Below are 24,207 nucleotides of genomic sequence, written 5' to 3' on the forward strand. Positions count from 1 at the left end.
TCTGGGCCCTTACACATTGCCCTCCCATTAAGCACAATTGTAGCTTCTGTATTTGCAGGTCTTAGAAGCTACCCCCTTACTTCATTAACAAGTGACTTTAGAACTAGAATCAGAACACGAGAAAACACCCCTGAGCTTTCTTCTCTTAGGACTGAAAGTCGAATTGGTGATACTGAACTCTGAGCCATCAGCTGCTGAAGTTTTGAAGATAAACATCAGCTAGAAGCATCATGTCTACTTAGGGCTTGGATACTCTTGTGTTGAGAGAATAAATTCAATTGATCGTAACTGAGACAGGTCTCTTATTCACCCAGCATGTGATGAAATAGATAAATTATTGCTGGTATCTTTTGGATGCTCGGGTCAGATAAACCCTAAGGCAAATTAACATGAAGTTGAAAGGTAGGATTGGACGCTGCTCACGGTGCCAGTTTCTTTCTTTCTTTCTTTCTTTTTTTTTTTTTTTTAATAAAGGATGTCATTGAATTAACCTATGCAAATACATCTTCCCAAATAATAAAACACAGATCCCTTAGTTAAATGTATGCCTACCATGTATTGCTCTCATTTTAATAACAGCAGATTAGTTCCTCCTGTCATGGAGCCTGCAGACGTAGTCCTCTGACAAATCCACACTCTTGTGGGCTGTGCAGGAGTGAAGCGGAGAAAACCCCATGTGACAGGGGCAGCTTTAGAGAATTAAGCCCAACTGGTGTGCTGTTTCCCTGGGTATGTCCTGGGTACCCCTTTAGTGGGCATTGCTTAATAGTTTATTTATTCTAAAGTGTATTAAAATAGAATTAACACATTAAATCTATGATTTTATAGATATTTTGGCTAAGGTTACAGTGAAATGAGGTTACACTTTATGCAGATGGAATGAATTCTATTTCTTCTCTGCGGCGCATTGACTGTGATGAGCCACAGCGATGGCAAGAATTATAGAAGTGGCACAAGAGTGTCCGAAGTTGGCGAATGATGACCTTTTGGGTAACACTGGCCAATGCAAGCTGAAGTTATAGCTCCCCAAATGTTCACTGCCAAGAACCTGTTTTGTTATTTTTTTCTCTAATGTAAAATTCATATTTTGAAAGATTTTTTTAAGATTATTTTTTTTTGATACAAACTTCATATTTGGAAAGATTTTTTTTTCCACCTTACTACAAATGCAGTCATTAGGTAGTAATTCCCTTCTCTGTTTAAAGATACGTACACCTGCTGACAATCATAAAGTAATCAGTGTGGCCTACTGCATTCGTGTAACTCCAATCAACTAAGCATAATAGGACATTTGTTTGCAAGTATCTGAAACCACCTCAGGCTTGCGTGGTGATGGGGAATTTGTTTTAAAGATAAAGGGACGTCTGGAACCCAGGGCCCCAAGCAACTGCAACAACTAAAGCCAGAAATTGGAAGATGACCAGCCCCCCAGGCAGGACTTTTTCTCAGCCTCCTATTGCTCGCTCTCTTTGCAAATCTGTGTCTTCTTTTAGCAGACTGTCTTTTCCTGTTACCTGTCCTCATGAGAGATGGAAGATACCCATCCACAGCTCCCAACATCATTTTCCAGCTGTGTTGAAAACTGGTTTTCCTAGCTTCGACTCCCTGTCTCTGGGGCAGGCTCTGATTGCCCCTGCTGCGGTCCCATGGGGCCACTCTAATGTCACCAGTGGTGTGCTCCTCTTAATCAATGAAAGCCTCCAGAAAATCGAGGAACATTGATAGGGTTAAAATCATGGTGTAGAATCTTGCACCTTAAAAGGTGGTCCACAGACCAGTAATCTTGGCATCATTTTGGCAGCTTTGTAGGCACATGATAGTCTCATAAATCAGATTTCAAAAACTTACAAGCCTCTCCTAACTTCTGAGATGAGAGAAGTAGGTTTCCAGCCAAGGAAACACATCTCTGGAAGTTCTGCTCACATTTGAGCTGCTTTGAAAGGAGGTAATTAATACAGGACACAAGCGATAGATTTGAACTACCGAATATAACATGACAGGAGTTGTTCTACCCACTTTCTCCCCATAAAAATGTCTTCATAGAGCTGAGTTTTAGATGTGAGGAGAATTATTTTCCAGTAAATTTCTGTTGCCCAGCTGTTGAGCATCTTCAAGTGGCCTAAGATGATCTTAATGAAGCCCCTAAGAAACAGGTGCATGACTTGGGATGTGACAGCCCCAATTGCAAATAACACAATTATTTTCAGCACTTAAAATCAGGTTTTTAGAGTGTAGCAATTATTTTCCACTTAGTTAGGTATCAAGTCACCATGCCCTGGACTTCCATAGAGGTAGGCCTCTTTCTGGAATTTTCTACAGATTCTGATGGGCACTTTGCCATTTGTCACCTGGACACCATGCACTGGCCAGAGAATGGTTTCGTCCAACCTGTGAGCTGACCTCAGCAGGCAGGCAGGAGCCAAGAGGGTCTTTGTGGTCTCTGAGTGTCACTGCTGCTGGGGACCTGCCAGCCGCCTCCCTGCCTGGGCGAGTGCCATGCTCAGTGTCCCTCTATAGGATGCTGTTTAAACACATCACACGAGTGAAACCTGTTGATTGGGCTTCTCTCGAACTGCCAGAATCTTTTCCATTAATCCTGTTCCTTGGCACCAAACTCCTTGATTTTTTTTCTTCTTTCTTATGTAGTCATTTTTATGAGCTTACCTGAAATGAATAGCACATCCTTTGAGCACGGCAGCTTTTTCCTTCAGCAGTTGCTCATCCAGTGGGCAAAATGATCCACCCACATCCAAGGGGTATCACCAGGAGAATGAAATATAGGACGGATCCATGAATTTCCAGATAATTTAGACTCTCTATATATTATGCTCTATTTTCAAAGTAGAGGAAAAGCTATTCCCCTCTAGCCCCATCATGAGTATTGTTTTCAGATAATGCATTTATGCTTTGCGACCTCTTGCTGGACAAACTCATGTTTTATTCTTTGTTGTCCTTAAGTAAAACTTAGTTTATTAATTGTTAAACATGTTATGGAACGAGGGATTCATTCCATGTTCTCAATTCGGAAGTTTGGCCAGCCAGATGCCTGTCTTGTATGCAGATGGTTGATGTTCAGTCATGTGTCATTATAATGCACTTGGGGTCCTGGGCGTGAGTCCTGCAGTGCCAGTGACTTTGGCTCTCTGACTGCAGAGCACAGCTCTGTTCTGATTCTTGCTTCAGAGGTTTGGTATCGGTCAAAGTAAGACCAGACAAGAAGCTATGACCAACGCATCATAACTACTTCAGGCACAAGATTTTGTAGCAGTTTTTAGTGTTAGTGTCTATGTTATATGTCAATTCTGTCTTCAAACCATCCCCAGCCAGAGCCGAATTCTCCCTCATCTGACTTCCTATTGCGCTTGTCTACTCTCAGGATACCTATCCCATTCTACTTTAGATTCCAGTAATTAGCATCCACGCATTATTTTCCCTGCTGGGACTGTAAACTCCTCGAAGACATAAACCATATTGAATGCATTTTTATATCTCCTACCATGCTCTTGCATGCTCAATAAATAGTTGTTGAAAGAATAGATAGCAAGATGGATCGTTGGAGAAATGGATGGATGAATACGTGCGTGAGTTATCTTTGCAAATTTGTTGGCTAGTACTTCTATTGATATCCGTCAAGGACAGATGACTCAGAAATGTAAAATACAGTGTCATAATCATGCCTGATAATGATGCTACATCTGCCACATAACTGATAAATCTGATAAGGTAGCATACACTGAATGCCCATAATACGCTGATAATACATAGAGTTTCCTTTCCCACTAATAGAACCAAATCCTTCTGGATATTTCCAACACATCGGAGCTCTCCAGGAGGCTGCTTTTATTTTAAAGAAAAGGGAACTAAAACAGAGTGGTGAAGTGTTCTGCATCACACACTACCTAGGAGAATCAGTGAAATTAATGGGTATATGAGTTATCTATTGATACACAGCAAATTGCCCCAAGGTTTAGCAGCTACAGTAGTCAACATTTATTATCTCAGTTTCTCTGGGTCTGGAATTTGGATGTGGTTTAGCTGGATACCTCTGACTCGAGTCTCTCATAAGGTTGCAATTCAGAGGTTGGCTGAGGCTGCTGTGATTTCACAGCTAGTGTGGGAAGATTCGTTTCCAAGCTCACTCATGTGGCTGGTGGCAGGTCTTGGGTCCTTGCTGACTGTTGGCTGGAGCCATCCATTCCTGGCCTCATGGGCCTTTCCACAGGGCAGCTGACACATGTCATCTTGCATCCTCCAAAGTGAGGGTCCCAAGAGAGTGAGAGAGAGAAAGGAAGAAAGAAGTCACAGTCTTTTTGTAACCTAAACTTGGAAGGGACACCCATTGTGTTGGCTGTATCCTGTTTGGTAGAAATGAGTCACTAGGTCCTGCCTGGACTCAAGGGGAGGAGATGACATAAGGGCCCAAGTACCAGAAGGCTGGGATCAGTAGGGACTGTTTCAGACACTGTCACCCATGGTGGGTCCCCAGGGCTCCTGGAGGACCATCTGCAAGCTGCCTCTTGCCCGTCTGTACAGACAGTGTTGGGTCAGAAATTGGTGCCAACCAGGAGACCAGAGAAGCAACCTGTCTCAAAAGTGAAATCTCATTTCTCCATTTGGACAGAAGGCAAAAGGTAAATGTGGCTTCTTGCTGGGAAGTTCCACCGACAGCCCTTCCCAACCTGAGCACCACCCAAGCCTCCCGCTGTCACCGTCCGAACTTTCTTTAATAGATGGTGATGGATTTCGGGGACATTCAAACCAACGTATAGCACAGACTTGCTCTTCGCCTGCAAGGGGCACCCCAGGCTGGAGGCCCCTGGAATGACAGGATTGCTCTGCCAAAGGGATCAGTGACCTAAATGGCAAGTGTGTGAGTAGAAGAAGAAGAAGAAAAAAAAAATCCTTCTTGAGGGTTGGTGAAAATGAAACCCCATTCTGAAACTAGTTATCTCTTGTATTGGAAATGAATGCCTCGGATTCGCTAAAACCCCCTAGGAACGCATTCCTTTGTGTCTTTTAAAGGGAGGATTGTAGGATAGATAGAATCAAAGAGATACAGAATCCTGGATGAGAAGCAGAGGGTATTTTTGAGCCCCTTTTGCTCCGAATGGTCATTTGCCCTGAAAGTCCAGTGTTCCTGCCAAATCTCCTTAACTCCTTAAGCGAGATAATGACATTTTATTAAAGAGCAATTGCTAGATTATTAGCCACTGGGCTTAAAACACTGAAGTGTCATCATTCTCCTGCTTCCCTTGGCTCGGATCAACGTGGTTTAAGCTGCTTGTGAGATGTGAAGTTCATAGCCAGCAGTTCTCCTCGAGTCCGCTCAGAATTAACCAATAAATTAGAATAACTAAGTGAGAAAGGGTAAAGACGAAGCCGGTGTAGAGACTGGGAGGCCAGGGCCTGGGTCATTTTGAATATGAAATGAAGCATGGTTTACGTTTTGTATTTTATGGGTTTTAAAACAAAGCTCAAGTCTAACATTAAGGATCAAGGTCAGGATGTTATCTTTTGTGGGGTGAACGGGGTGGGGGTGGCGAGGTCACAGCTCATGCCCGAGACTCGGCCCCTCCTTCCTCTGTAACATTTATTTTCCCGAGCTTCTGTCTAATTAATATAAGGCCTTGCTCGAGCACACTGGCCCTCATTGGGCCTGTCACTCGTTAATCAAGCGACCCTTCTAGCCTTGGGTAATGACCTTGAAAGAATATATCAGCCCATGATGGCGGAAGTGAGGAATTAAATTGTTTCTCTGAGTGCTTATGGTCATTGCTGACAATTTATATCTCACAGCTGCCCTGGGCTGGCCACGCCGGCCATTGTGCGGCCATCACTTTCCCGGCCGGGAATGGATTGTTTTGCCGGACAGGGGCCAAGCCGGCCTCCTGTACGCCTCCATCTTTATGTTCCTTCCTCCCCCCCACCCCCCCACCTTCCTTTAATCACGTCTTTGTTTGAGAGGCAGGGATCGTACCAAGTTAAAAGCTTTGTCACGAAGGCCACCAAGAGCCTGGAAGCTCGGGGTGCGTGTGTGTCTGGGCTCGATCCCCCCGGCTTTGTCTCTGAGCACGCCGCTCTCGCCGCTGCTGATGTCAGGGCTTAAAAGGGAAGTGTCTTGAGAATTACGTGAGCTCCAAACTCATAAGAGAAAAATTACTGGAAATATTAAAAGGCTGCAAAGGGTGTATTGTGTACAAGTGATTAAGCCTGAACTCTTTCGGGGTCTCTCTCGGAGGTCAGGGAGATATTGGCTGCTGGTCCTGAGGGGGACTGGCAAGGATGGGGACTTTCATCCTTTTACCTTTTATGGAGGGATATTTAGACTTAGTGGTATCTTGGGGTACGCTGGTGTAGCTGAAATTGTACCCTCGTACCAAGACAAACGTTATCTGTACCTGAAATTAAGCACCGCATATCCGCTCAGAGTCCACACACCCTTCGTCTTCCATGTGTTGTTCTTGCAACTAAGTGAGTTTTAAGAGCTCTTTTCCCGTGAGACAGTCTTTTTGTTGCTGTTGTTTTACTGTACTTCGGTTGGGCTCGCAAAAGAATTAACAGGGAGACGCTTCCCATTAGCTAAAATCCGGCAAATAAGTAGCGTACCTTTGCATATCTTCTTTTCAGATGCAATTACTGTATTTTTTGTGCATGCAAAGCTTTATAAAAGCAACGGCCTGGCTTGGACTTGTCCTGGGTTTTCTCTTGTATGTAGACATTTGCCAGTGAGCACTCTGTGCATGTGCTAAAATTTGCAAGGAGAGAAATCACCAACATGAACGTCCCCGAGTAGGGCGAGAGTCACACCGAAGCGTGGCTTGTGACTCTGTCACCTCGCTGGCTCCCCGGTCTGTGTGTCATTATTGAACAATGCCTTCCATGTGCGTGGGAAGTCCTTTTTCCTGGGGTCTATCTGGCGTGAGTGCTTCTGCCAGTCACAGCTGACCCTCAAGCGTGGGGACACTCCTTCTTTAGGGGACGGTGCCCGGCAGTGTGGTCAGTGGAGAGCTTCTGTCTCATCGCTCAAGTGCGCTGGCCCTCGGTGAGGATGGGACATTTATTCATTCTTCTCTCAGCCCACCCGGGGGAAAATCTGTGTACAAATGTGGAAGACTAAGACCTCTGACCGCTCAAGTGCCAACAAAGGCAGCTTAATAAAATACAAGCTGACCACCCGCATGCTGATCCTAAAAAGATGCACATCAAGATGTTTGCCCTGCAAGCGGGCAGGGCATTGGAAGGCCAGGCCTGCGTCGTTTTGATCTTTGCAGTCCTTACCCTGGCAAGTATAGAGGCTTCTATGTAGGAGGATGCTAAAGAGAAAAGAAAAATGAGATGTGTGGCGTGATGGGATTAGTTCATTCATTCTGCGATCGGAACCTGAGAGTGAAGCTCTTTCCCTGGCTCGTTCGGAAACGGTCGCAGTGGCAACGCCATGGAGGGAGGGAGTTCCCGCTGCCTCACGTTTCTGTCTTCATTCCATACACGTGTTGTCAGGGACAGGCCGCCAGACCGAAAGTCACAGTCCTCACTCACTCCTGGTCCCGACGCCTCCCTTCCCTGGATTATCAGCTTGGCGAGGACCACCCGTTCTCCATGAACATCAGCGTCTACACATCTTAAATGAAGGGTTTGGACTTGCTAATCTCTATGGTTCTATCTCACATGACATTTCTGTAATTCTAGAGGACCGACTCCCTGTCACTTTCTCAGGAAGAAAGCCAAGTAATGGGAAAGGAATGTGTTTGTGTATATATATATATAAAAAAAAAAAAACGGCCAGGGCTGCCACTGTGCTTGTACATGGTAGGTTCCCGTAGAGATGGCTCGAACCGGCTGGTGGGAGGAAGTAGGTGACAGATGAGAAATCACTCAGTTCAGATCACCCAGTCTTCTGTCCTTCCCATGCATAGACATTCACGCCAGCCACTGACCCTGGCTTTGGGCACAGCGGAGCTGCCGGGATGTCATTTTACTAACATACAGTTCTAGTGATAAGGCTGTTATTTACCTGAAGAGTTTACAAACTGAAATGATGGGGATTTTGAAAGTTTTATTTGCTTTTTCACTGAAGTTCTCAAAATCAATCAACTGTCGCCTTTTGCACAACTGTCGCCTTTTGCACAGTGAGTTGGCTGATTTTTTTTTTTTTTAACCATCCTTGCTTCTGTATTTACAATGATAGATATCTGGATTGCTCCATCTAAACATTATAAGTTTGTTTTAATAAAGGATAGTGTTTCTTCAAGACAGGGGTGAGTTCTTTGTGAGGTGCATTGGAGAGCCAGGGCAAAGTCAAGGAGAGGAAATTCAGGAAGATGTGAAAGAGAGGAAATGTTATCCATCTCCTTTTTTCGTGTCTTGTCTTCCCTTCTTTCAGAACATACACATGAAAAAATTCAGCTTTCGTCCCCCTCCCCCCAGTATCACAAATATGACAGTAAAATGTGCCAGGTATCCAGGGTGAGTGGTCATTTGCAAGACTGATTTTGCCAGCTGGGCCTGTGAGAAAAGCCCACGGGGCCAGGGCATGGAGTGTGCTTATGTGGATGTCAGTGATCTTGGCACAGAGGGCAGGGCCACCATCCCACGCAGACAGCACCCCCACCACCACTATGGTGGCATGTCACATGCTGATAGCACAGAGTGCCAATCCAGGGAGGGTGCATGGGATCATGAGTTCAGAAACTACATGGTAACCGTGTCAGGCCGTAACCTGGAGTGGTAAGAGATCTCATTGTACCTGACAGGTGCTGTGTTCCGGAAATTCTTTGCTCAATAGCTTTCATGCATTTAGTTGCTGGGTTAGCCTTAAAAAAAAAACAAATTTCCAAATGGTAGTAAGTCCCAGATCATTTTATAAGAGGTGGCATAGCCTGTTCCCATAGTGGGGGAGAAAGATGTAGAAGTAAAAGGACAAGTGAACCCTCGTTCCCTGGGTACAGAATGGACGCAGGGCACAACTCAACAGGACAGGGAGGTGCATCCTGTCACCAGGATATCCAGGCCCTCCTGCCCTAAATTTCTCACTCTACAACCCAACCCGGTCAAGGCCACTGAGTCAACTGCTCTACTCTCCCCAGCAGCCTCCTCCCTGACGGTCCAGGTCAGCAGCGGTTTTCCTGAATCCTGACCTTGGGCTGTACACTGGGGTATACAGGGACACACAGTTTCTAGAAGCTCTTCCCATCCCCTCAGTAGACCTGATTTCAAGTTAGAGAGAAAGAACCCTGCTGAGATCAAATCCACACTAATTGTTGAAATCGGAATGCAATTGAGCAAGCATTTGTTGAACAAGAAGACCAGAACTTATTTAATCTTCGTGACAATGCTTTGAAGGAGGTTCATTATGTCTGTTTTATGATGTCTTTACTTTTTCTGACTCTGTCATTTTTTTAAAGATGCTTTTTAATTCAAGTGAATTTCCGATTTATTAGTTCCCAATTTTTCACAATCGATTTTTAAAAATTGAATATTGTTGTGCTCAAAACCAATGGATGTCCATGCTCTGATGCCAAGCTTTACTGATAATAATAATGATGACTTCTTCCTCCTATATTCATTAAGTAAAGGCATGTACAACGGACAGAGTTTCTGTGCTTCCATGCAAATTCGTTACATTTTTTGCCAAAGGGAAAGTAAATTGGCATTTTCATAAAGGCTTGTGAAATCTTTTTGATCAGGGGAAAATATTACCTTTGAAGACTTAGAATTCCTAAGTCCCAGGGCTGTAAACCACTGCCTTTATTGGGGGAATTTTAGATATTATAATAAACAGAAGTGAAAAAACTTGGGCAGTGTGAGCATTCACCACTTTGAGCCGGGCTCCCAACTTATAGGGAAACCCATTCTTGGAGTTTTCCCAGCTTGCTACCTTTTTCTACTTTCACTGTGTTTTCTCACAATGGCTTCCGTGAGAGCCATCAGGAGACAGGAGAGAAGTGTGGGGGGTTGGGGACAGAATGAGCATGGGATTCAATGTGAGACAGAGATATCACCCCCTAATCCCCACCCTATCTATCCTGTCGGGGGTTTGTCTGTTTCTATAAGTGAGAGTACTGTTCTGATGGGTTCAGAGTTAGGGGCGCAATGACTGCATGGAACAAAGGATTATTCATATCATTATTATTGCTATTATTAATGGAAGCTCATATTCGTCATACTTTGTTATGTGCCAAACTCCATTCCAAACTCTTTTCAACAATCCTTTAAGGTAGATATTGTCTTCTGCATCTTATAGATGAAATTCCTCAGCTAGATAGTGAGTCTGTGTTCTAATCAACTACACAGGGGTAACCAACCAACCAACCAACAAGACCTAGTTTTAGCTTGATAATTTAAGGCTAGGATTCCCTAACTGCTTTAAAAAGCAGGTAGCTAGTAGGGATTTCTTTTATTCATTTTCTTTGGTTTTGTTTTTTACACTCTGATATTCTGATATGTTGTATCCTGTCATCTGGACTTCTTAAGGGTCCAAAGATTATTTTGTATACTGTATTCTGTGATCATTTTTCTGGTCCCTCTTAGCTTGATTGGGAGTATATATCTTCAATCTCTCTAGAAATATTAGCTGTGCCAACATATTATCAGTATCACTCTGGTATATAATGACCTCTGTCCTTCATTTTTCTGTATTATTTTATAGACTCTTCAAAGTTAGAATCTATGTTTTCATAATCATCTTTTTTTATCCAGTGTTAATAGTAGGTGCTAAGTAAATATTTGTTAAATTAAATCGATTTTGTCTGCATTTGCATTGAACTCCATAGATAAACTCAGTTTATTCATTCAGTTAACATTTATTTCATGTTTACCTCATACACTTGCTAGACACCAAAAGTTTATAGGAAGATTGTGTGGAGATAGGAGATTTTTCCAGAGCAGACGGGGCTGAGAGGGAAGGATACCTCATAGGGAGTTTGAAGACAACTTGGCTGTTCTTCTAAACCCATTGGAAGAAAAAGACCAACATTTATTAGCTGAAATTTACCAAGACAATTATTTTATCATTTTATAAATTTCCAAAAAATTTCTCTCCTCAAGTGAAAGCTCACAATTAATCTTTACTTAATACGTGAATTTAGAAAAACTTAACATAGGTTTATTTGGCTCTGCCTTTATAATTTTAGTTTTCAAACTAAAGCTTGAGGACAAAGGATTCTATAATTCCAATTTTAATCTATAGAATTTTCTGGAACTTATGGAAAGTTTCAGAAAATGAAACTTTAGGGATTATTACACATCATCATAAAATAAAACAATTGTAGAAAGACACAGTGTCTTCTGTTAAATCTTTTTAAAATTGAGATTTGGAGCAACACTTTTAAAATGGGTTTATTGTCTAAAAGAAAAACTCATTTTCCTATTTCAGACTTGAGTTTGTGAAAAAGTGCCTGGCATAAAATTAAATCAGGTTTACAATGAATCTATATAAACCAATCCCAAATGGCAGCAGTTTCCATACTTTTTTTTTTATCTTTAAACATATGATTTACCTGGAACCTAAAATACTATAATTTTAGTTTCTAAAAAAAGGCATCAGGTGTTTTCTCTCTTTTTTTTTTGCTCAAATTATACCATTAATAAACACTTTGTTTTCTAGAAATTTTTGTTTTGACAATGAAATAACCTTACTTCCTAGTAGTCTGTGAGCAGTACTATGTAAATATCTGAGTACCGTGTATTACTCAAATGGTGTCATAGGCAAGTAACACCTGGTTAAAAATGTAGAGGTCCGTGTTGTGGGGACACTTTGGGCCGCTCTCGTGGGAGTGCTATACACAGAAGAGTGTTGGGGCTGCCTTCTGGAACTTTCTGCCGTTGAAGTCCCTGGGAACAGAGACACCCATAAAGCAAGAACAGAAAGACAAGACAGGCAGGTAACCAGGAGGAAACAATGACAGAGAATGGCACTCTCCTTCGGAAGATAGAAAATGGAAAGGAATGAAATTCCAATCAACCAAAGTACATGGTTCTGAAAGATGGATAATTTATGAATGAGAGTGAATAATGGGCCCAATGTAGAGAAGAATGGGAAGAAGGTAATAAGGGAGGAATTTTCTTTAAAAAAAAAAAAAAAAAGGAAAGGCGGGCCAGGTACCACATCTCACGCCTGTAATCCTAGCACTCTGGGAGGCCTAGCACTCTGGGAGGATTGCTTGAGGTTGGGAGTTCGAGACCAGCCTGAGCAAGAAGGAGACCCCCCTCTTTGCTAAAAACAGAAATATTAGCCATCCAAGCTACTCGGGAGGCTGACGCAGGAGGATTACTTGAGCCCAGGAGTTTGAGGTTACAATGAGCTGTGAAGATGCCACGGCACTCTACCCCGGGTGACAGAGTGAGACTCTGTCTCAATAAAAAAAGAGAGAGAAAGGCAGATACAATAATAATTTAGAAATACATAACACAGAAAAATCTTAAAAAGATATTCATTAAATGTTGAATGTTTAATCTTAGGTAAATGAGCAGTGAAAGAAAAGCGTCTATAACCAAGAATGCAGAAAATATTTTTTTTTCCAATCATAACTTTCTCTATTCTGATTTACTGATAGTCTGGCAGTCTGTCATACACAGCCATCAGTTAGAAATACTAGAAAAATGCTTAGGCTTGAGGTCAAGAAGGATGGGTCATTGTGATTCCTCTGGAATTCAGCAGATCACACCTTTATCCCTGAGAAGTTGATGGGCTTGGAAACATTTATATCTATCTGCTTACTTACATCAGAGTTGGGAAATTCACATTTTCCATTAGCAGACAATGAACACCACTTAGTGCTTTTGAGACTTTTCTGGACTTTGCAAAATCGCCTTGCCTTTGCTGCTCTACTTCTTACAAGCCACAGATCTCTCTTGGAGCTGTTTTACTCCATGACATGATGTCCATGGACCTGTTTAGCTGGGAAGACGTGTTAACCTCTTAATGGCAAAACCAGTCACCAAATGCCCATCCAAGGCCTTCCAAAGACTTCTTTGTACTTGAAAATGAAGGCGGGCAGTAGGAAGAATTGGGAGAAAAAAAAAAAAAAACAGCTGCAGGATAATTTAGATCAGATAGACGGAAATTTTTTTTCTTTCAACAAAATCTGTTAAATGCTTATGATTATGATTGAAGAATTTGGCTGCATCTCTCTCTTCCTAGGTCTTTGAAATTCTTATTTCTGTGCAGTGGTACGTCTTGCTTAGGGAAGGGTGTCTCTGCTGCCACACTGGGAACTAACTGTCCCCCTCTGCTGAGATTTGGGATACCAGTCTCCTCTTGGTCCCCAGAGTGGGAAATTAATGGTGGTTTCTCTTCACAGAAGATTAGGGACTTGTGGATAAGGTGACTTCTCAGAATGAGTCATTTGGCAAAAGCTAATTGAGCAAGGTGATAAAAAAAGGAACTAATTGGAAGATAACAAAAGTAAATCCTAGTTGTATACATACCTCTTTATCCAGGGAAAAGAGACCTAATCACATGAAAAAGTAAATAACATTTCCAAACAGTGTGTATTGAGTCTCACATCTGTATTTTCAATAGCCTGTCAGAAGAAGGAGATGATCTTGGTGACTAACAACGATCCATGTAGCAGATACTCTAAGTAACCCATGTCCCCGAGACCTTCCCTGTCCACTATGACAGCCTGTGGCCCCATGTAGCTAACAAGCACCTGAAATGTGGCCAGTCCTAACTGAGGTGTGCTCTCCGTAGCAAATGCATTGCCCGTTTCAAAGACTTAGTACCGAAAAAAACAAATATCTCAATAATGTGTTTTATGTTGATTAGATGTTGAAATGATGTTTTGGGTAATATATTGGGTTGAATAAAATATAAACTAATAAATAACCATAAAATACATTATTGAAGTTAATGTCACCTGTTTCTTTTTCACCTTTTTTAATATGACTACTAGCGAACTTAAAATTACACATGCAGATTACATTTGGAGCTCACGTTGTATTTCTGTTGGACAGCACTGCTTAGACCTGAACTATTCAGAAACTATATTTCTATACCTGATGGATTCTTCAGGTATTCTAGCAGATGGAAGTGATTGGGGACTTACATTCTCCCCCTTTCCCCAGTGACTCTTCACCAATAACTTTCGGGAATTGGGGTATAACTACCCCAGCTCCCTCACCGCATATGTGCGATAGCTCTAAGATGTATGTTTTTGCAACATTTCCAATATTTTTCCCATAGTTACCCACTGGGTCCCATTCCCTGCTGGCCTTCCTCGCTCTTCCCAAATAAACCATATGCCCTCAGATTTCTCACCTCATGGACTGAGCCAGCTAATTCAAAACTAGAGTAGTCAGGGAAGAAAGCTGTAGTGTTAGATAATGGCATTAGCAAGGCAGATGGGATTTGCAAAGGTAGTTGGGAAGGGACATTCATCTGCACATTTATTCATCCAGGAATTTTATGCATAGATATGGGGAAAGATATCATGAAGGCAGAGATGACTGTGTCTGTTGGTATAACATGAGAAGATAAGTATTTCTGGAACAAAGGCCATGAGTGGGACACAGAGGTAAGAAAATGCACAGATCTCCAAATATGAGTGATGTCCATTGCTTTGCAATCTTGTAGGCCACTGGGAGCCTCTCACTGCAGATGTTGGGTGGCGGAACAATGCGGTTACCACAACACATTAGGGAGTGTCATCTCGATGGGACAATGGGAATGAGATAGGAGACTGATGGAGGACAGGTCAGCTCAGCCTGCAGGATTTGTCATGGGAGGAGGAAGACTTCATGCTGGAGGCAGAAGTTGAAAGGAGTAAGTGTCCTAAATGTGCGTAGTGTTTATCACGCATTTCTACACACGTGCTATCATTGGTCCTCCATGAACCCAGTGAGGTAAACACTTGCAAAGAAGGAAGGAATGGCAGGGCTCGAAGTGTGCCTAGAAAGGAAAGCATCAGAGATGAGACCCATGGCAGGGAGAACAGAGACTTCAGCGAGCATCCGTGTGTCCATCCACCCAAACCATCCAGCACGTGTTCACCAAGCACCTACTTTGTGCCAGAAATTGCTCTGGGCCTTGGAAATACAGCAGTGAGCAAGTCAGACTGAGTTCCTGCCCTGTGGGAGTTCACACGATGGAAATCAACAGGGAATGAAGGAAGGGAAATTGATTTGGGGAGAAAGTGATGATTATGGTTTTAGGTAGATTGGTCCTAGGGTTCAATTTTCAAATGCAAATACCTAGTGGTCTACCTGTCATTCCAGAGAAAGTGTGGAGCTGGAGGTGTGTCTGAGCATTACCTGCAAGGAGATGATATTTGAAACTTCTAATCACTATCCTATAGCCGCTACATGACATGTGTCACAATATGGAACATGCAAACGGTCAGATTTGCATACAGGGTAAAAATGATAAACTTTGGGCACTTGAATATATTTTTTTGTACGTACATGAGTTTGTGTATCTCTTGTGTACAGTTAATATATATGTGTGTATAAATGTGTGTATGTTAATATATGTATATATGCACACTAGTGTTGTCTCTTTTTTACCCTGTTTTATTTTACTTTTTATTTTTTTAATTTTATTTTTTTTAATTTAAGAATATTACGGGGGTACAAATGCTTTGGTTATATACACTGCCTTTGTACTGCCCAAGTTAGAGCTACACGCGTGCCCAGCCCCCAGACATGACGCTCCATACCCATTAGCTGTGAGATGGGAGTATTTTCTTTTCTAACCATACAGTTCTGTGGACACCGGCCATGGCAGAATGTCAGCCCCGAGGTACATTCTACCCCCAGGACACGCTGCTTTACCTTCCTCTGTACAGCTCAAGCTATAAGAGGCAAATTAACATCGTTCTCCTACCTAGCAGTGATTATACTTAGCGTTAAGATTTTGTGGGACTTGTGTAACTTTCCAAATGCATTTGTATAGGGTCAAGGAACTGTACTCTTAAAAGAACCCATGGGTCGGTGTTCACTGGTGATGGTGAAGAGTTAGCAGTAGAGGTGCCGACATGGTTTTCCCTGCTCTCTGTCTTTGAATGTAAATTTATTTCACAGGGATTACTTAGCTCCGCTTATAGCCCATGCATGGCAAACGACCAATGGAAACAATGTGTTTGCGCTTGTACGGAGAATGTAGCATTTTGACTGACTCTACATCATCTTCCAGATGCGCTTGTTTGACTGGTTGTAGCCCATCAGTCCAGCCACACAATCAGTCCGTTTAAACAGCTGGTCGGATGATCAAAATGGTTAGGCGTAGATAAGGCTCAAAGAAATGTCTCCTAAATAGAGTCCCAGATTCCTCCATGACAGATTTTTAAATGGTCCCAGATTCCCCCCAGCCATAAATCACTTCAAGGGGTTGTTTTCCAGCCTTTTCACTATTACACACTTCTAAAGAAACCGTATCTTTATTTTGTTCTCCCTCCGCTCTTCCTCTTCTCTCTTCTCTCTCTCCTTTCCACCTTTCCATCCTGGTTGAAGCCCTACCTCATTGACTTCAGACCTACATCCATGTTCATTACTCAAGAATCCCTTCACGTATTTGCCTTGGTGGCCATTAGCCAGTGCCCCCTGCTCCACTTTAAGGTGGTGAGTCTTGCACATCCCCAAGTGCACAGAATGGGTAATTGGCAGCCTGGGAAGTTTAACAGAGAGACGACGTGACTTGCTGGGACCCCCCTCGTGCTGCACACAAATCCGATTCAGGTCAGCGCAAGTTATGCAGATGGAGGTGTGGACAGGAGCCTGCAGAGAGCGTGTTTCCCAGCCTAGGGAGGTGGGGAGGTCTTACTAACTTTAGAGTAGTAAGTCATCCAAGGTGAACAAAATGCAGTCTCTGTCTTTCAGATTTCATTGTTTAGTTGAAGCCTCAGACGAACAATTAGAATATGGCATGATGGGTGTGATGGCTGTGGGCTGTACGAGACGGCATGGGCAGACAGAATGAACAGCATGTGATGAATTATGCTGGGCTTAGGGTGGGGCATGCATTCCATGCAAATCTCTTAAGGACTTACTATCTAGGTGCTGGGGGAACAGTGGCAAATGGGGTCGACAACATACCTACTCTCCTGGAGCTTAAACTCGAGTGGGATAAAACAACAAGCAAACAAAGAAGAAAAATGTCAGGTAATAATAACCACTATGAGAAGGATTAAAATAGAGTGGTATAACAGCAAGTGGCCAGATAATGCTTTAGATTTGTTGATTGGGGATGTCCTCTTAGAAAAGACGACACTGTAGCCAAGATCAGAATGACAAGGAGAAGCCAGCCATTCCAAGATCCTAAGAAAAAAGCATTCCAGGGAGAGGGAACAGCTCATGCAAGGGTCTTAAAGGGACATGCTGGGCAAGTTTGAGACAGGGAAAGAAAGGAAAACTGGGTTGAGGCGGGGGTGATACGAATGAAGTGGGAAGAAGTGGTCAGAGGCCACATAATGCAGAAGTGTGAAGTGTGACTTGTAGTCTAAATGGGACAGGAAACATTGAAGAGAGAGAGTGGTGTGCGGATGGAGTGGGGCAGTCTGGGGTGGAGCACAGCAAAGAAGAGACGAGAACTGGGTGGATGGCAGGGAGGTCGTGCCATTTTCAAACACAACGAGGGACCTGGGTTTTAATGGGCATGTAGAAATGCCTTGGGTGGGGGAGGGAGGAAAGACATTTTAAAAAGAAGTAACACTCTGGGAGGCTGAGGTGGGTGGATTGTTGGAGCATAGGAGTTCGAGGCCAGCCTGAGCAAGAGCAAGACCCCGTCTCTACTGAAAATAGAAAGAAATTAGCTAGACAACTAAAACACACACACACACACACACACACACACACACACACACACACACACACACACATATATATATATATATATATATCAGCCAGGCATGGTGGTGCATGCCTGTAGTCCCAGCTACTCAGGAGGCTGAGGCAGGAGGATTGCTTGAGCCCAGGAGTTTGAGGTTGCTGTGAGCTAGGCTGATGCCACGGCACTCACTCTAGCCCAGGCAACAGAGCGAGACTCTGTCTCCAAAAAAAAAAAAAAAAAAGAAAGAAAGAAAGAAAGAAAAAAGAAGTAACAGAACTGACACAGCCTAAATATGAAAATATTCCCTTCTAATAGCCACTATTGTGACCAACTTGTTTCCATGAGAATCAAGGCCAAAGTCAAAGTGGCTATGCCAGAGGAGGCAAGACCTTGAAAATATCTAATTAATTGTCATTAACTTTGTGTACACACATTTCTCCGTGACGCTGTACTTGGGATGGATTTGGTCCACTGCCATGGAATTTCTCCGTCCATCAAAGAGTCCAAAAGTTGCTTTGAGTGTTAACATTTGAGCCTTTGTAGATTCAGTACAGGAATATATTTTCCCTGAGATTTATTCAAACGACATCACAGACAACTCAGCGCAGTTTTTATTTTGGGAGTAGTGTGGAAGACGCACAGCCTGCTTTGACAAAGGAGGAGACAGACACATGGCTTCTATTTCTGCCCTTGAAGGCCTACATCTCACTTAAGCCCCGGTATTCATTCATGTCTGGACCATAACGTACCATCGCGTCTGTGTACGTCTCCAATGTGCGTTATCCTGTCCGGACTGTGCCTTGCCTGTTTTTGATGATGACTGGTTGTATGATGGAGGATGGATTGAGTATGATGCAGGGTTGTCCAAAGTTCACCGCTTGCTATTTCCCCTAACCCGGTTCCACGTGATAAAATGAAAGCTTTCTGTGTGCGCTCCGCTCTTCCTAACTCACATGTGTGTAACCACAGTCCTGGAAAACTGTGTGTCTGTGCTTGATCCTTTCACCCACGTGGAGTATTCCATGGTGGTGTCCTCAAATCTTTTTCCTGGAACATGCCTGCTCCTCCTCCTCCTCTTCCTCTCCTCCTCCTTGTATAAAGAGGAACAACAATGTGAAAAGGCTCTAATTACTGGATCTAACTTTTTTCAAAAAAGGTAGACATTCTTTCTATAAGCATCTTAGTTACCTTAAGCCCTGATGCTTCCACATGGCGCATCTCACCCATTTCACAGATTAAAGAGTTGAGGCCGGGGAAAAAAAATTTGGTATACCAGTGGCAGAACGAATTCACCAACCCCTCTGTGAGCCTTGACGATGTGTTCCTAGAGTGTGGCCGGGTGGGTCCCAGTGGCTTTGGTTTGCTAACAGGATCAATGGGCACTTGGGAGGGCTTATGTCAATACCAAATCATCAACAATAAGCATTTTCAAAAGGACTGTATCTGTTGTCCTTGGCACCTGCCTCGGTCCTAACATTTGTAGAGCATCTTTTGTGTCTAGATACTAATCTAATTTAACCTCGAGAAAATTTCCTGAACTCATCATAATCGTTCCACTGGATTGGTGGGGTGGCTGAGGATGACACAGGTTAAAAATGTGTAATCTCGAGAGTAAAGAGCAGCAGAGGTGAATTTCATGCATTCTCTGATACCGACTCTAGGACTGTTTTTGCGGTGGCCATGCTGGGGCAGGCTGGTTTAAAGCAGCTCTTCTAGGAGTCATTATGGGGTGAGGGTTGAACTGAAGAGAGTCCAGACTTTAGCCCATCAACTCAGGATCTATCCTGTAAACAACAGTTAAGCCTAATTCATTCTGGATGCTCCACTGTGCCTTGTGTTTTTATTTTATTCCCTCTCTTGACTGATACAGCTTCACTCTTCTTCCCCTGCCCAAAATCAAACACCTGAACCAGGTTGTGCCTAGTCAAAAGAGCTATAGGCAGCCATGAGGACACAAAGCTTCGCTAACACTGGGGTGTGTGTGGAGTACATCCCAGGAGAGTCAGTAGAAAACTAAGAGGACCAGAGACAAAGGAGGCCGCGCGAAGGGAGCGGCATTCACTCCCGAGCCCGGGGAAGGGGCCAGATGAGAAGGGTCACATTGGAGCCCTTGAGGTAATGCTGTCTATTACACGCTGCACAGTTTAGAATGGATTTCCAGACGCAAAATATGCATTATCGCCTTGGTTCAGCCAGGAAGAGGGCTCTCCCAGGCCATATGCATATTAAAGTGTGTAATCTTGCCGTTACTATGGGGAAATAATTTACAGGATCATACAACCTGCTGTCTCCTGTCATCTGCTGGGACCCTGTGGTTGCCGTGGCTGCACATGGGGACTTAGCTACCGAGTTAATGTCACCCACTGTGTAAAATTGCACCTAAGCGGAAGGAGGAGGCTGATTGGTCGTGGTCAGGGCTGCATGTGGTGAAGGCTTAACTAAGAGAAAAGCCATCTGAACCCCCCGCGGCTCTTGGTGAGGGCGTGTCACAGCTAGGCCTGACACAGAGACCTGCGCTGGTCTCAGAGTGTAGGATCATTCTGGCTGATAGGCACGAGCATTCTGGCAGCGGGTCTGGGCTCGACTTGAGAGTGTTTCCTCGGCGCTCTGTGTTAGCCTGAGAATGGGGGTATGCAACAGGGAAAGGAGATCTGCAAGCCAAGCCGACACTTCCCATAATACAGTTTCATTTTGGTGGGAACAGAGGTAGGAAGGCATGGGAGATTGAGGAAGGTAGGGTCGAAAAAAAATGAGGGAGATCTTATGCATTAGATTTCTTAGACGTTCCTAAATGCCTGGTCCAGGCCAGGTGGCACTGTTGGGAGTTTGCAAGTACTAACGTTTCATGAGAAGATAGATGAATTTGCTGTTAAAAAATTCAGCATCTCAGATCAGACCAGGCCCAGGGCTTAGGAGACTGTCTGCAAGACCCGGTCCACAATGAAACAGACACAGACCTTGAGCAAATCCTTTATCAACTCTGGGTTCCTACTGTCTTCACCTGCCACGTGGTGACGTTTGAGCAAGGTGAACTTCAAAATCCCCTTTCTCCCTGCCCTCAACCTGTGTTAGTGTCAGCTCCCACATCTTTGTTGTTTCAATATGTGACACACTGTCCAGGAGGCTGCCCTGCACACAGTAGCGGCTCAGAGAACACCGTGTGGATAAGAAGAGAACCTCTGTGGACACAGTGCCAAGTCCCTGAGCACCAAGCAGGAACGGTTCTGTTCCAATGAGCTTGTCCACGTTAACATGTCCCTGCTCCTTGGTTTTGTCCTGCAATGCCTCAAGTTTCCCATCCCTGGGGACAGTGACATCGCAAAGCAGGCAGGAGAGTCTCGCAGTGTCAGCTGCTGGGGGGAAAGAGTGAGAGGCAAAACCTGGGATTCTGAGAGGACCCAGCAGAGAACTGGTGCAAGAAGTGAAGTTTGAAGCCCCAGCAGTCATCAAATGTGGAATCCTTTAGACTCACAGCCAGACAGGCTGGAATAACTTCGTGCTGATCCGGACTTGCTGGGCTTCTCCTTTTATGGCTACGCACTTTTCGCCTTTTTGTTTTATTTTATTTTATTTCCTTCAGTGTGCCTCAGCTCTAGTCATCGGTTAAGAGTGACGGGCTGGGGAATGGTAAGTGGACAGGTTTCCTAGGACTACGGAGACAAATAGCCCCTTGACTTTGCAATCAAGCCAGACGGATAGTTCATTATCGAAGGGGGTAGAAGGAAAGAAATCAGTTACAGAGAAAGGGAGCAAGTGGTCAGCCCCACGCTTCACACCCTGCCTCTCGCACGTGACGTGAGCCTTCTCGGGGAGGCAAGGATTTGATGATGATGATGATGATGATGATTTGCTTATCTCCACGATCGGGCAGTGTACGTGCTGGCATTCTGCATTTAGACAGCAGAGCAGGGAGGATATACATATATATTTATATTTATTGTATTTTTTTTCAAGCACATCCATCTGAAAAGGCTAGGGTTGATTAATATTTTCCGCTGTCCGGTAACCATGGCAATAGGGTCAGCAGATATAATACTTAATTTAATCTTCCAGCTGCCTCAGTGTGCTTCACCACTGTCCCGAATAATAGAAAGCCTTTTTCCCCTCTCTCTCTCTCCCCCCCTCTCTCTTTCCTCTCGTATATTATCATCTTTGCCACTGGCTCCCTCACATGACCCAAAAGGAATACACTGGGTTGTTTTTTTTTTTCCCCTCATTTCATTTTGTATATGCACTTAAAATAAATTCCTGTGCGATTCCACTTCCCACCCCGAGCCAGTTCCCCCCTCCACAAAGCCAACCACCCTCTCCCCCCCCCACCCTCCAACTCCGCTCCCCCCACCGCTCCCCCACCCAACACTCCAGCAGCCAATCTCCACGGAATGACAGGAAACATGGGAAGCTCCTGATAGCTTTCATAGCTGCACGGTAAGGTTTATGAAACACACTCCTCGGCCAAATGAACCCATGCCGACTTTGCTCCCCGCCGCAGACCCCGGCGATTGGCTGAGAGCGCCTGGCTGGTCCGATTTGCTCTCCAGGTGGGTTAAGTGCGTTGCTTTGTCTCCATTTGGCCCAATTCCCTTGTGTCCTCTCCCCTCATTTCCCTTCTCTTTCCTTCCTCCTCCTTCCCTCTGGCAATTATCTTCTTCTTCTTCTCTTTATTTATTTATCTTTTGTAAGCTACCGTGTCTTTGCACACTCTCCATATTTGTTTGGTTCTGGCAAAATGGAGAGATTGGTTTTGAAACCTGGGTAGACTTTTACGCAGAAGCAAATAAAAAAAAAAAAAAAAAGCAGAACAGTTGGGGAAGGAAGGAAGGGGGTTGAGGCTGGGGAGGGATAAATTTGTTTTTCCCGCTTTCTAAAAAGCTGATGGGAATTCTTTGATTGGAGTTCACTTTGTTTCTTCCGTCCTTTGGTTTATCATCCTGCCACTGTTTATATGCCATGGCTATTCAAAGAAAACATTAAGAGTAAAATAATACTTTCTTCCCAAAGCTGGGGGCTGGGGTGGAGTGGTGAGGGAGGTATTTAAAAGATAGAGGGAGAGAAAAAGAAAAATGGTTGCAGTATGGATTGTAAGAAACTGTAGCAGTTTTTCCATTTCTGTTTATTTATTAATCAGACTTTTTATTAATCCTGTCATTGACTCAAACAATAAGAATATTTTCCCATTTATGCCCCCCCCTTTTGTTGTTATTTTGGGGATTTAAAAAACAATTGTTAGAGCAAAACAGTATTATTTTTTTAAATGAGTAACGATCACCTTCATTTCTTCCTCTGAGGTGCATAAACCCCAGTCCATTCCTTAGGAATTTCTCATTTCACTTTTGGAAGAAGCAGGTCAAAAATGTGACAAGAAAATGCCAGTTGTGCATCCATTGACTTTGGTCTAAAATGGGGCCAATTTAGTTGATTCCATTTTCTGAAAATGGAGGAGGCGTCCCCCGTCTTTCTTGGATATGGTGTTTCGTGCAGATGTGCGTCCAGTATCCTTGCTCTTCCAGGGCTGTGCTCTGTGGCTTCTCCCCGTCACCCCATGCAGGAAATTGCGTGTCCAGTGCAATCGTAACATTGTCTGTAACAGACAGTTTGGTAATCGAAAGCCCTGGGAGCTGGGTTAGGGACTGGAGGACAATGGGATTGTGGCTGTCAGTATCCTGGAGCAGGTGCCACTACGAAGCCACCACCACCACGAGAAGACACATGGCAGTCAACCCCTTTGCCACACAGGTCTCATTGTTAAGCCATGTGGCATTTCTCAGGCAGAGCCTTTCCATGTGAACAGTTGTGACTTAAAGCCAAAGGAAGCCCATAGTTGTCACTGTGTCCAAAACCACAGACATGCTCAGAGACACAGATACCTGTGGATTTACCCTGGGCTACTCATGCTGTTTACCTAAGCGGCCATGACACATAGGTGCGGGAATGTGACACATGCAAACAGCTAAGTGAGGATATACAGGCAAGTGCCTCTGGCTCATCATCGTGGCTGCAGATGCCTCACAGATGAAATCATGGATGTCCAGAGGCCACGGGCCCTGTGGTTTGAATGCCAATGCCCACTTTAGGGAAGCACCACACAGCTTTGGTTAGAACACGTCTTGAGAAAGCTGAAAGGGGCCCAACAGGTCCAAGTGAACAGGACACAGTAGGCTTGATCTTCTCCTCATGAAGCTACATGACACAGCAGTGAACACACCATAGCAGGGTTTGCCACCATGGTTCGACTTATTGTGTCAGTGTATCAGGGAGGTGCTTTCAGGTTACAAGGAGCCAAGACAATCTGACTTTGCCCCAGTGGGTGGAGTCTGTTTTAATAATACCCAGGGAAACGAGAAGCATCTCATGAGCACACTGCTCGGGATCAGAAAGAGCAGGAATATCATTTGGGGACATTCAGCATCTCTAGGGGATGAGCATCCTGTCTTCATCTCATGAGG

Source organism: Microcebus murinus, chromosome 20, assembly GCF_040939455.1.
Source record: "Microcebus murinus isolate Inina chromosome 20, M.murinus_Inina_mat1.0, whole genome shotgun sequence".
NCBI lineage: Eukaryota > Metazoa > Chordata > Mammalia > Primates > Cheirogaleidae > Microcebus > Microcebus murinus.